The sequence below is a fragment of the Rhipicephalus sanguineus genome, chromosome 2 (assembly GCF_013339695.2).
Source record: "Rhipicephalus sanguineus isolate Rsan-2018 chromosome 2, BIME_Rsan_1.4, whole genome shotgun sequence".
Taxonomy (NCBI): domain Eukaryota; kingdom Metazoa; phylum Arthropoda; class Arachnida; order Ixodida; family Ixodidae; genus Rhipicephalus; species Rhipicephalus sanguineus.
Window position 1 is genome coordinate 167,068,031 of NC_051177.1, and position 13,805 is coordinate 167,081,835.

Sequence of the window (13,805 nt, forward strand, 5' to 3'; positions counted from 1 at the left end):
CTGTGGAGGCATTTTTCCTATGATATTGATATTCGATATTCGATTCGATATTCGAAGGTGGATATTCGTATTCGATTCGTATTCGAAAAATTTGATATTCGCACACCCCTAGTTTTTTCTTTGCCATGTTTTGGTGGTCATTTTGCTGACGTATTTCCGTGACGAAAATACGTCATGAAATAATCGGTGGACCCCGGCATAAAACACTCTCGTGTTAAAATCAGGATCCAAGCAGAAATCGGACCCAAGGATTCTGCGTGGCAGTCAGGTATTCTACCAGAGAGCCACGCCAGGTCTAGAAACTGCTTTGGAAAGAAACCCTATGCGGGCGTAGTGTCAATGCAACGTCAATATGGTTGCTGTGCTGGCTATTTAATTTTATAAAAAGCAATAAGCACAACATATGTATTCGTATGATACAGACCTCATTTCGGGCCGACGTCAAGTCCGGTTCCAGGGCTGGCTCCGCGTTTATAGGAGTGTAATGAACAATACGTTTGCATTTCTCTGATTGAGCAAGCTATATTCAAGCGTTGTTTGACCCCGGAAGAATAGGCTAGTGAAAGTTACGTATGATATTCACATGATCAGACCGTAAAGTACTCTTAATTTCAATATTACTACTGGCTGTGCTCCATTGTGAGTGTGTCGTTACTTCAGACCATACGTTACCCTTTAAACGCCGGTGTAGTTGACGTGCCTGGTAAGCCCACAATGTGCACACTACTCAATTTAACACAACGACAATGTAATGCTTGGCTGAAAGCCAAAAAAATTACAGCATATCCACGGGTGAATGATGAAGAGCTTGGGCGAAGCTCCTGAAGCAATCATGGTCTCGGGATCGGCTTCTGGTTAAGCCCGTTTCGCAGCGGCGTCCTTGGGGAAAGGGGAGATGGGTAGAGGACATGGGGAATGGTGACGGGGAGTGGAGAGGAGGTGTGTGGAGAGGGTATGCGCATGCGCGGTAAGGGTGGTCACGCCGCACACCACCTACCGTTTACTGCCGGCTGCCGGGAGATACGCCGGACAACGGAGACGTGACAAGGTTAGACTAAGAGGAGCTACGCCACTAAAAAATGCAGCATAGAACTACTCGCTGACTCCTTCGCATGAAACCGGCAGGACAAGGCGCGGATTGGGCGGACTTCTAGTTTGCTCGTCCAGCTGCGTATCTGCATCTTCTGAAAATGTTTCCACCAATTTTATAAATAGCTGTTTAATTACAATAATCGAATCATCTCGAGTTCAAGCTGTTCTAGGTTCAAATTTTTTGTCGCAGTAGAAATTGTCTTGCCATATGGCTTCAAAAACCCTTGTTTTCATTTTACTGTTAGATACACATGTAGGTACTTCACCACATTGCGTTTATACGCTAAAGTGAACTGAAAGTTTATTTGTAAAGTGTGCCAACCATTTGACGAGCTATGGTCAGGTCGCACGTGCGTTTCGATTACCTCACAGCAAACACGTCCTAAGCTATATGAGGACTGCATTTCAACATGAAAAAAGTACCTCGAGACGTGGAGTCTATAATGTCGGGATTCAGTGCATGTCAAATCAAGTGCATTCTTTTTTCTTTTATGACGTTTGGAACTTGACAGGATACCATCAAAGCCCTATTTAGAAGTAAGTAACTTTAGCCTTGCTGTATGCAATAATTTTCTCTTCATTTCGCCTTCTGTTGACGCGACATATTTACACCGCGAATTGACATGAATTCTGTGACGAAAAGTTATGTAAACTTTCCATCTGCATAGCCATTAAAAAGTCCCTAAACACGTTCGGGCATCGGAATCACGCGTGCATCCAATACGCCCAATAAGAAGGGATATGAAAAAAAAAAAGGTGCCAGGTTTTGCCGCAAGGGCCACGCAAAGAATGCGATGGCAACAAATTGGTATGTAATACGCAGAAAGGCTGGCAGATCTACTCTTGCAGCGCGCTGCTCAAACACAAGAAGCACACAGAAAAAGAACACAAAGGCGCACACAGGAGGACCTCGAACAAACTGTGACAGTTCGCGCTCATCCTGTGCATGCAAGTCTGTTCTTTTCGCGTGTAATTCTTTCTCTTTGAGCAGCACACTGCGTTTGTACACTGCGCTTAACCAACAAGCCCCATACGTTGGCTCTTTTAACCAAGAGCTCACTCCTTTCACAAACGCGGCCACTGCAGCGAGCGAAGTGAACTCCGTATGACCTGTACGTTCAACTCAAAGTTTGCGGTGAAAGCACAACACGTACCAACCTCCCCCTGAAAAGGTGTGCGCGCGAGCACGGGTGGCCACGCCCGGCAGATCGAAGTACTGGCCGGAGGCGCGCATTCCAAATCCGGTGAAAGACCAGCGAGGCGACGCCCTTTAAACGTAAAGTCCTTGAAACTTCGTAAAGTAGCGACATACGTGCCTAAAAGCGCGCCTCCTCTCTTTTCTCCCTCCTCTGCCCTCTCCGAGGCTGACGCCGCGTCGGCATTGGCCAACTGCCGTCACGTGGGACAGCGCGCCGCGTTCGTTTGTTTACAGTCGCTCGCGACTGCCATCTTTGCTCTCGAAGTGCGGGCTCGATGGTTCTCAGCGCACGTGTTCTATGGATACGCACTTTCCAAACCGCGTGCGTTGTGCTCTGTGATACCTTGCACACAAGACCAATGTCGCGGTTGGTTGCCATGGGCTTCTGCTGCACTTTCGGATGCCGAAACAAATAAAGCGAAGGCAAAAACCGTCCGGGAAGCGCAACGAGTTGCGAAGGAAGGCTTGGTTACACCGAATCGGAAGATAGAACTTTCGGCCGACGCTTTCGACGCGACTGTGCGAGGTAAGTTGCTGTCCTCCCACTATAAGCACTCGTCGAGGTTCGCGCAAATAGCTGCGTGCTATAACGCCGTAGACAGGTATCAGTTAATTGTGCGGTATGACGCTATTCCTCACACGTTTTATTGCTGCTTCTGCGGGGTCTGTACTCAGTTTTTTTTTCAAGAATATATGGTTAGGTTTTCTGCTTGACGTGATGCGCCTACTGGTTTGAGTTTGCGGTTGTGGTTTGTGCACCTCGCATGGCACGCCGACTACGGAGGCACGCCGACTGACGATCGAAAATGTGATTGCGAAACTTCAGAGATTCGGCGCAGTTCTTTTGAAGAAACAAAGCTGCAGTGTGAAAACTCACATTAGGAGTGGTACTCTCTGTTTTTGTTGCGTGCTCGGTTGTTTTTGTTTTTTTTTCCTGGATCAAATAGCTTTCTCTGGCTCTTTTACGTCGACAGATCCGCCTGTGGACTTGCGATAGAAGGTAGGTAGGCAAAGCGTGCGTGCCCAACCGAGTCGCAGGGTGCGTTCATCGTTTAGGAAACTCACGTATACACGTGTTATTTAGCGCGAAGGTTTACGTGCCATTTCGTGTGGAGGTTTATATCCGCGAGTGGCTTTCCGCCGCGGTGGATCAGAGGTTAATGGTGCTCGGCTGCTGAGCCGAAGATCGCGACCGACCGCGGCGGTCACATTTCGATGGAGGCGAATAGCTTGAGGCCAGTGTGCCGTGAGATGTCAATGCTCGTTAAAGAACATCAGATGGTCAAAATTTCCCGAGCCCTCCACTACGGCGTCTCTCATATCTTGGTATTGGGACGTAAAACCCCAGTTGATATTATTATCCGCGAGTGGAGCTCTCGCGAAGGAAACGTTCACGGTGTCAGATGGCTAGTTTATTCTTTCGCTTGCTCGTTCATTGAGCAGCGAGTATAGTTCGTATGTCAAGTACGTCTACGAGGCGCACTTGCGCACTATGGTTGGTGCGTCTAATCTCTTAACGAATCAACCAACGCTGTCTTGACTGGAAATGATGTACGCCTTCTGGCGCATTCTTCTTTCAATGAAGCTCCGAGCTGGTGCTTGAACTGACAGTCATTTTCTAAATAAATATTAGTCGCCACTCTTTACCTAGCATAATACCGCCAACACCCATTGGCCATGTGTTTCTTGCACTCTAAAAACTGTGCGTACCCTTTGTGGAGTCTTCTTGCACCTCACCAACAACCGTCGTCTGGCTAGTTTGCGCTTCCTTTCTTGAAAACTCGGCGCTCGCCGCTTTCCTATCAAGGTGCTGTTTAATAACATGCACGCCATTCGTGCCTGGAATTACGGTGCGCCCGGCGATAATGCAAGGAAAGACACGCGAGATTGATGGTTATTATTTCGGGACAGGCATACGCCTCTTAGCACGCAGAGATTTGGCGAAAAAGAAAAAAAAAAAACAAGCGAGCCAAATGCTGGATATCGTCTTGTGGGAAAGAGATGCCTCAAATACGGCCCCTTTTATACTGCAGTGTACAGTGCTACATAATACAGGCACGTATAGCAGCGTAAACTATATTTACCCAACCGCTACTTTGGAACGGCTACCTCTAGTGCGTACTGGCAGCCTCACTGCGTCATTGGTATGCAAGAAGAAATCACATCGCGAGGATGACGTGTACAATGTAAAAGTTTCGGAAGGCTTCCTGTAGAGCGGGACATTAACGTTCAACATTACGCATGTCCTTTACAAACGCGTCCTAACATCTCCTAAACAATATAATTAAAAAAAATCACAGCATATCCACGGAGTGAATGATGATGAGTGGGCGAAGCTGCGGAGGTTCATCGGTAAACCGTGAATCTTCCGTGAATTCTGCCCAACCGACGTGAGATCGGGCGCGTTTATACTAAAGGTTCGATGAGTTATGATGACTTGCAGCTCACTTTAATTTTACATGTACGCTGTGAATTTTCATTGTTTAGAAAACCATTGCTTTAGAAAAAATCTGTCGTCTTTCGTTAAGCAGCTGGCGTCTTTTCGTTTTGCTTTAGAAACATCTGGCGTTCTTTCGTTTTGCTTTTACAAAACATCTGGCGTCTTTCGTTGGTTTATTTCATCAATCAACGGCGTTTTGAACAAAATTTTTATTGTTTAATCACGCACAGGAGAAATCTCACCAGGTACTACCTTGGGGGTAAACAATGGCTGCTAATGGGAATGAGAGACAGCAGAAGTCGGCTTTTAGCTAACACTTACACTTCTACTTCTACTAACGTTTCCTACTGGAACATGCCAATGGCTGCTAATGGGGAATGAGAGACAGAAGAATTCGGCTTTTAGTTAACGCGCACGCTGCGAATTTTTTATTGTTCAACAACGCCCAGGAAAAATCTCCCACCGGCACCACCTTGGAGGTGAAAGCGTAAGACTTGTTACGGACTACGACTACTACTACTGCTACTACTACGACGACGACGACTACGAGGGACGAACGGGTGCCGCCTTAAGGAGCTTCGTCCCTAAAAAAGGGTACCAAGAGCTAGACGGCTAGAGCGAATGCTTAAAGCGCGCCGCCTGGCAAGCGCGCGCTCTCTTTGCGAAGCGTCGTCTGCTACGCCGGAGCAAGGTAGGTGGCGCCATGCTCGAAAAAGGAGTGCGAAGGAGAGGAGAACGAGGAGGAACGCGAGCGGAAGAGGAAAGTGTCGCTACTTTACGAAGTTTCAGGGGTTTTATTGGATGGATGGATGCTATGAGCGTCCCCTTTATAACGGGGCGGTGACATGTCTGCCACCAGGCTCGAAGTATAAAAAAAGAAAAAAAAAGAAAAAAAAAAAAAAAACTTCCTTGTTTCATGTTGTCCTAATGCCTTATCTACATTGATTAAATCTATGTTATTATAACAAAAAATATAAATTCACAGTCCATCTCTCTGCCTCTTAAGGCAGAATAACCTTTTTTCCCCCAATTATTTATTTTTGTACTTTATCTCTACTTTTCTGCCACCAATACTCTAACCGTCTCTTACTTATTTCTATCGCGGGCGTGTTCAGCTTTCCATTGTTGTCCCTAAAACCCAAGGCTTCATGTAGATTCGTGCCCACACGTATACCTGGGTGAATATCGCCACATTCAATCAGTACATGTTCCATCGTTTCCTTAGTTCCCCCGCAGCATGTACATAGTTCTTCTTCGTTACTGAATCTCGCTTTATAACTACGCGTTCTCAGGCAGCCCGACCTTGCTTCAAACAGTAAAGCGCTTCCCCTTGAATTATCATAAAACCTTTCCCTCCTTATTTCGTTTTTTTAAACGCTGCCTTTCGCGCCATCTTGCGGGCGATATTGAACTAGCCACTGCCAAGCTGAAGCGCCTGAGAACCCTGCGTACCGCCAGTGGTAAATTATCTGCAGAAATAGGTCGCCGTTAGGAGGCTGGAGAACGTATTTTGCGTGACGGTCTTCTTTCATGCATCGCACCGCGGCTCCACGGGTCGCCGGTTTGAATCCACCGTGGTGCGCTTCGGAAATGTTTTCTTGTGAACTATTTTTCTTCGGTTATATATATATATATATATATATATATATGTGTGTGTGTGTGTGTATGTGTGTGTGTGTGTGCGTGCGTGCGTGTGTGTGTGTGTGTGTGTGTGTGTGTGTGTGTGTGTGTGTGTGTGTGTGTGTGTGTTGTGTGTCCATTCATATGCAGGAGTCACGCCGATGGCAAGAACCCTCCCAGAGTATACATATGAGTGCTATCGCATGAAAAAAATTTGGCAGATCCCACGCCTTGTGGAAATCGGTTTCATGCGAAGCAATCAGCGAATAGCTGTCCATGCTGCATTTTAAAAGGTAGTAGTTGTGTTCACATCGTTGGCTTACCAAGCATGTCGACAACACTGGCGTTTAAAAGGTAGCTTGTGGTCTGACGTAACATCAGGACTCACGTTAAAGAACATACGTCAGTATTATAGAAACGAAGTGTACTTTGTAGTGCCATGATGTGAATATCATACATGACTTTCGTTAGCGTATTCCTCCGGGGTCGAGCAACGAGAAATGTAACATTTAATAAAGTGCTTTAAAAACAGAGTCAACACTGCAACGACGGACGTTAACCTGACATGACGCCTGTATGGTATGAGGACATATATAGTCTTTATTGCGTTGCTATGAAAGTAGATAGCCAGCACCACAACCACGATTGTTATTGCACCGAGATTGCGCCTGCGTAGGGTATTTTTCCCACATCAGTTTCTAGGCCTGGCGTGGCTCTGTGGTAGAACGCCTGACGGCCGCGCACAATGCTTGGGTTCGATTCCTGGTGGTAACCGAATCCTTATTTTGTGCATTCTTCGGTTAAACTCTGCCGACGTTGGTTTTTCTTAACGCTCTCGCATTTAAATTACTAATGACTGTTTTTGCCGTTCCTCGGGAGATATAACTGTCAATTCCCTGTGGGGCCTACCCGTACACAGCGGCCCGTCGTAAACAGGCATGTGCCACACGTGCCTGGAGGAAAGGGTTTGACGACGTACGCGACAGGATTTTCACGTTATTCATGTCGTGACCAAACAGTCGTATCCGTCAAATCCTCTTACCCTCCCATGCCAATTTTAGTCTCCACCAAATTAACGTGGTGATCATGAAGCACCCAGACATAGGCGGCCAGACAGACAGACAGACAGACAGACAGACAGACAGACAAAAACGCTCAAAATGCCTCGGGTTTGCTAAGTAATGCTTCGCATTTAATACAGGTTTCGGCAGAACGTTGCCCCTTCTGGCAGCGACTAACTGCAATTTGAAATGGTGCCTGATGACGGCCTCGTCAGGAAACTGGGTAACTGGTGGATGCACTTTGCTTTTAAGATGCGTGCCAGATGCAGAAGACGGCCATCAGTGATAAGACGCTAAGCTACCACTCTAGGCTTTCCGGAAACGAAATAAAAAAGAAAGCTGTCGACTTCTGCAAAACACATTAATGCTTTTTGTTCATGTTTCTTTTTTGATGCTCCTTTCCCTATAGCATTTCGTTTTGTATTAAACGGTGGCGGCTGTTTATATTAGTCGAGCTGCGTTTAATCTATGTGCTATTTGGTACTCGACATGGTAAGAAATAGCCTTTGCCACGGAGACGTAGTGTCTCCAATTGAGGCGCAAGCTCGCGCAGTTAAGATACTTCTGACAGTATTTTGCTATTTCAAAAAAAAAAAAAAAAACAGAACACATGCGCCAGGCGCCATAAATGATTGTTGTAATTTCTCGTATTGTTCTCGCTAACCCGGAAAAAAATTGAAGCAAAGGACATGTGCAGTCGATGCACATTTGCCGATGGTTAATGTCTAGGTTACACGTCACTTAGCGTGCTCATTTTGCACATATCGAAATTAACGGCGCATAGTGAAATCAAGCTCAGCAAAACTTTTCCGCTCGAATCGCTGCGAGCAGTGGCAATTGTCTCGGCTTTTTCGGAGCTTCCTTCGTACGGGCACATGACCAAAATGTGTGAAGGACAGTGAAGTAGAGGCCACGTCGCCGCCCTCCCCGTGTCATTAAGTCAAACTACAGTGGATCAATTTAGGACTTATTACGCTGCCATTCAGTTGGAACGAGCGGCTGCCCTTTGCGCCGGCTCTCCCAATGTTTCACGCTGCCTATTAACGTCATGGTGACGACGAATGCCTCGAGTGGAGAACTGGAAATCCTCCCTATAACTGGACAGTCTGGCTGAATCTGTAATTAACGTCAGGTGTCACGAACAGAATGCAGACGAAGTGTAATCACTGCAGACTTCGTGCATCGGTTGTTCGGAAACTCAATATGCGTTCACTAACTGCTCAAGAACGTAAGAAATGTTTTCCATCGGGCGTGTGACGTTCATTATGACCCGTTTCTTGTATGCGTCTCATGAATTCGAATTCATGTGAAAAGCTTGCTATAAGTTCAAGTTTCGCGTAATGAGTAGTGCCTTCTGGTGATCGCGCGATCAGAACTTCAGCCGCTTTTGTTTTCTATCTACCCATTGGCCGTGTGCTGGTGACTGACATTCAGGTGATAGATTTTGTTGCGTTGCCCTTTATACAGCTTGAGCAAGTGGATCATTACCGGTGAATTTCTGCACCGATTGAAGTCTTCGACACTGCGTATGAGCAACAGGGCATGTCAAAATATAAAAGTGTATGTGTTTTCAAGTGCACAGCATATACGCTTGAGTACGTTCCCGAACGAAGAAGTCGAGCTAGAGGCCAGAGATAAATAATTCAACATCAAAAGAACAACGTGCAGAACTGAGTCAAGCAATAATTCGACCACAACGTGCAAAAGCTGAAGAGCGCTATGCTACGGAGCAGCTAAGGAAAATCTGCAACAAAATAAATGTCGCCTAATGCGAAGAATTATTTAGCGGGCGACGCAGCAGTGAGTGTGGAGAAAATGTACAGAAAATGAAAGAAGCTCGTTCGCTGACATTTGACGATCGAACTACCTAAAAAGGGAGAACAAGAAGACGAATGCTCACAATCTCAAAACTGCTACGGTTGACCGGGAATTGGAAAAATGCATGGCAAGTCACGATTGTCATTACGCCAGGACTCAAGTAGCTGACGCTCTGACACCTGCATGGTTGCGATGTGACTGCACAGAGCATATAGATATGTTCAGCACAAGCAGATGGCGTTTGTATATTTAATTCAATAAAATTAAACCTTTTCGTTTAATATATGTTCATGCATTCGTGAAATCGGCAGAATTTTCGTGAGTTAAGCAAATATGTTTGTTTGTTTTTTGCATGGCAACGAGCAGCATTTTGTGGCTTTACCTATGCTTATCAAAAAAGTAATGACAATGGGCGTGACAGATATATGATAAGAAGAATTTCTCGTCGATTTTAGCATATGAATTCCAGCTGTGACCTCTGGTAAGCTTACATAATTGTCTTAGACATTGCCACGTGGCTGTGACAGCAGCAGCAGCAGCAGCAGCAGCAGCCAAATGCCTCGGTTCCGGACATTCGCAAGGGCGATGTCACCGCGCAGTTCGTGCTCGTCCAGCAACACTTCTATTACTTTGCTTATTTTTCCTTACAATTCTTGTCGGCACCAAGAACGCCGGATTTTTTCGCTAATGAGACATACAAGGTTTTAGGCTTATTAAGAACATAACAGATAAGCACGATAGGGATATTTATGTCACAACTGAAGCTTGTCATAAATAGTAATATACTTAGCCGTTAGCCAGATCGCATATTGAGAAAGTGCTCACAAAATGACCTTTTTTTTAGTGCTAACGAGCATACCACACTAATTAACTTAATCCTATGCAGGCAGCCTCCAGCACCTGCCCGTCGTCTTAGCTTAGAAGTTTATTCTGTTGAGCTGCTGAGCTTGAAGGCGCTGATCTGCTTCAATGCCACGGCGGCCGCATTTCTGACGTAGATGAAATCTTCACAGTTACTTAAATATGAGTACAAGCTAAAAATTCCAAATCGTTAAATTTTACCTGAGCCATTGCTACTGCTTGCCTTATAATTATATACCCTTTTTTTTGCCTGCCAAAACACACAATATATTTTAACAAACGCCCACCGTTGTTTTTCCTGTCCGATATATTTTAGTGACGCAGTAAATGATGTACTCATGCCAACACTATTAGTTGCGACGAAAAGAGTAATAGTATGCTGTACCAATGGCGATGTGTGTTTTCTCGACATTGTAACCCCCCCCCCTGATGCAGCGCCTTCGGGCTAAGCGAGGTATTCATTGAATTAAATAATAAATAAAATCTCTCCTGCCTCCTTTGTACCGTTCCCCCCATCCATCGTCGCATAAAGGACGCGACGCGCAGGGAGTAATTAGCAAGTTTATAAGCGATGCAGGGGTTGTCCTCGACCACGCCCACGTGCACCCAACAAAAACAGTACGCTCTTCTGGGAAACACTGGCCGTAATGCGTAATGTGCCACTGAAAAGAAAGCATGCGCGGGTACATCATCACTAAATTTGTATTCTTATATACAGCAGATACTTTTATATCTTGGTAGCCTTCCCTTAATACTCTGGTGGGTTTCTCCTACAGAGATGCAAAGTATATGCATAGCCTTCAGTGGTCTCTGACAAGGTGCAGCGCACCGTAGCGTTTCGTCACTAATTGAGTCATTCGAGGTTGGCCATTGAAAGGACGTTATCTTTACAGCTATGTTTATATTTCGCTTTACATCGCTATGGCGCTAGTATTTTATCAATTACGCTTGCGACCCCGGCATCATCGGTGGCTCCCCACTCTCTTGGACTTAAGCCCCAATAGTGTTCCCTTCTTTCGACACATAGTTTATAAGATGACACAAACGAAGCCCTTTGTTTGATCTGGAGTGGGTTTTTTACAGTCATAATATCAGAGACATATTTACGCTAATATTTACAACAAAACGCACTCGCCGGGAGGTGTATTCCGTGCGCCAAAGAGCACTTACTCAGCCTTTCGATGGCGGCTCGATATGTATGGCTTTAATGTAATAATAATAGCTAAATGTAATGATAATAGGCAGATGTAACGGGCACAAATAATACGTCTGATTGCAACAGGCAAATCTCATGCACAAATGTAATTCTCACATAGGATACATTCACCAGACAGACTCCAGTGTTTTTGTACCTACAGGAAATTGTCTAGTGTAGTGCATACATCAAAACTTAAGAGTGTTTCGAAATACTATAGCTAGGACTAAAATCTTTTATTAAAATACCAACAAAAAATGTTCAAGGACTTCCTCTCGCATCGGATACATTTCGGAGCTGTCAATAATACAAAGCTTTTTTTTGCGAACCTTCCAGAGTTTCAATGACAATGTTGCCACTGTTGCCTCCAACTCCTAATGAAACTTTTGAGCCATTCCTCATCGGCAGAAAAATCGAACCTCTGACAGCCTTACCTCGGCTGCTTCTTTGAAGAACTGACTGGGGAAGCTCAAGGCGGACAGCCGCTCTGAGACGAGAGAGAGGCCACCGCACGAGGTGGCTTACGTTGCATATGTGGGCCGCTGCCTGTCTGGGCGTAGGCAGTCGCCAGGACTCTCCGACAGGCGCCTATGATCAGACACCGGGTGACTGAATCAAAAGGCGGCGAGAGCCAGTTTGCCTCCTTGAACACTTTTAACTAAGGCTTACTGCTTTCAAAGGTACAAGTCTCAGAGGGATCCAAAGAGGAACTTTAACCGAGCTTGACAGAGTATTAGTACCGTCGGTCGCAATTTCGCCATCGCCCAACGGTAACGAAATGCCGGCGAGTGTAGTGTAATAATTGCGCTGAGGGGCGGATAGAAGGCGGAGGGCGTAGGTGATGACACAGTCATAGCCAGATGCCGCTACGCTACTAATGCGCCTGTACTGTGGCCGTTTGCTTCCGTATGGATCTCATTAGGTGCAGCAGGGTCAAAGTGGGTAATTAGAGAATGAGTAGTGTGCAGTGTTACCTGCTAGAAAGCGGAAGTTTCTTACGAGCTCAGGAAAACGGGACGCCTTGTTTTAAAAGCTGAGTGAGCGGTCTCGTATCGTCTTCAAAATTTTTACGAAGCGTATGAAATACGAGCACAAGGCGATAATGATACGAACGCACTTTGCAGATGTGCACAAAGGAAAGTGAGTGAGTGAAATAACTTTATTTAAGATCCGGCGAATGGAAGGCCCGGGCCTGGGGCCGCCTAGATGGCCGCTTGGAGCTGTTGCTCCCGCGCTGCCTCCACGGCTCGCTGGACGGCCCAAAGTTGTTCCGTCAGTTCTGAACTGAGCAGCGCGGTCGACCACCGCGCCCGTAGATCCTCCGGGGAGACTGCCATGCGATCTTGATATTTTGGACATCCCCACAACATGTGTTGTAGGGTGGCTCTAGCCGACTTGCATAGCTTGCATGTGTCGCTCGTGTATATCTCAAGGTAAAAAGTCTTTAATTGCACGGGATTCGGATAGGTTTCTGTCTGTAATCGCCTCCAAGCAACGGACTCAGCTCTGTTGAGTTTACTGTGAGGCGGTGGCAAAATTCGCCTCCGCATTTGATAGAATTTGGTTATATCGCTAAATGTTGTTAAACGATCTTTTTCTCTCCACATCTCCTTCCCCTGACCGATAGAAGTCACTCCTTGCTCAGCTCGGCGAGTAAGAACTCGAGCTTCGCAGTGTGCTACCTCGTTGGGGTTGATTGCGGGAATGTCTGGAGTTGTATGTGCTGGAAACCAGACCAGTTGCCTGTCGTTCTTCTCTGCATTGGAGAATATGGCTTCGTTAACACTGATGATGTGCCACGCCTCAGGGGAGATCCTGCCCTTAGCATAATTTCGAATGGCCGCCTGTGAATCGCTAATGATGTATTGAGCATTCGTGGAGACCAATGCTAGTGCAATGGCTACTTCCTCTGCTGTCTCGGAAAATTTGGTATTAACTGACACGCTGGTAAGAAGCTTTTGGTTATGATCTATGACTACTGCCACGTAGCTGTTTCTGTTTGGGTATTCAGCCGCGTCAACGAAGGCGGCTCTGTCGTCTGACCCATAGCTTTGAATCATTTTCTCTGCTCTACTTGTGCGTCTACCCTTGTTGTAACCTGGACGCATGTTCTTGGGTATATTCGGTACTAGCAGTTTCTCACGAATTTCTCTCGTGATTGTCCTCTTTTCTCCGTATTGACTGTGGTAATTCATTCCTAGTTTGCGTAGTATATTCCGCCCAGTTGTGGTTTTCGTTAGTCGTTCCGCCTGAGATATTTGTTGTGCTTCTATGAGTTCCTCCAGTGTGTTGTGGAGTCCTAACTTTAGAAAGAGATCCGTGCTCGTACTGATGGGAATCCCTAGTGCTACTTTGTACACCTTTTTTATCAGGTTGTTAATTTTGGTCTTTTCAGCTGCAAACCAATTATGGAAGGCTGCTATGTATGTGATCTGACTGATTACGAATGATTGTATCAGCCGTATGATGCTTTCTTCCTTCATACCCTGGTGCTTGTTAGTAATGCGTTTGATTAATCTC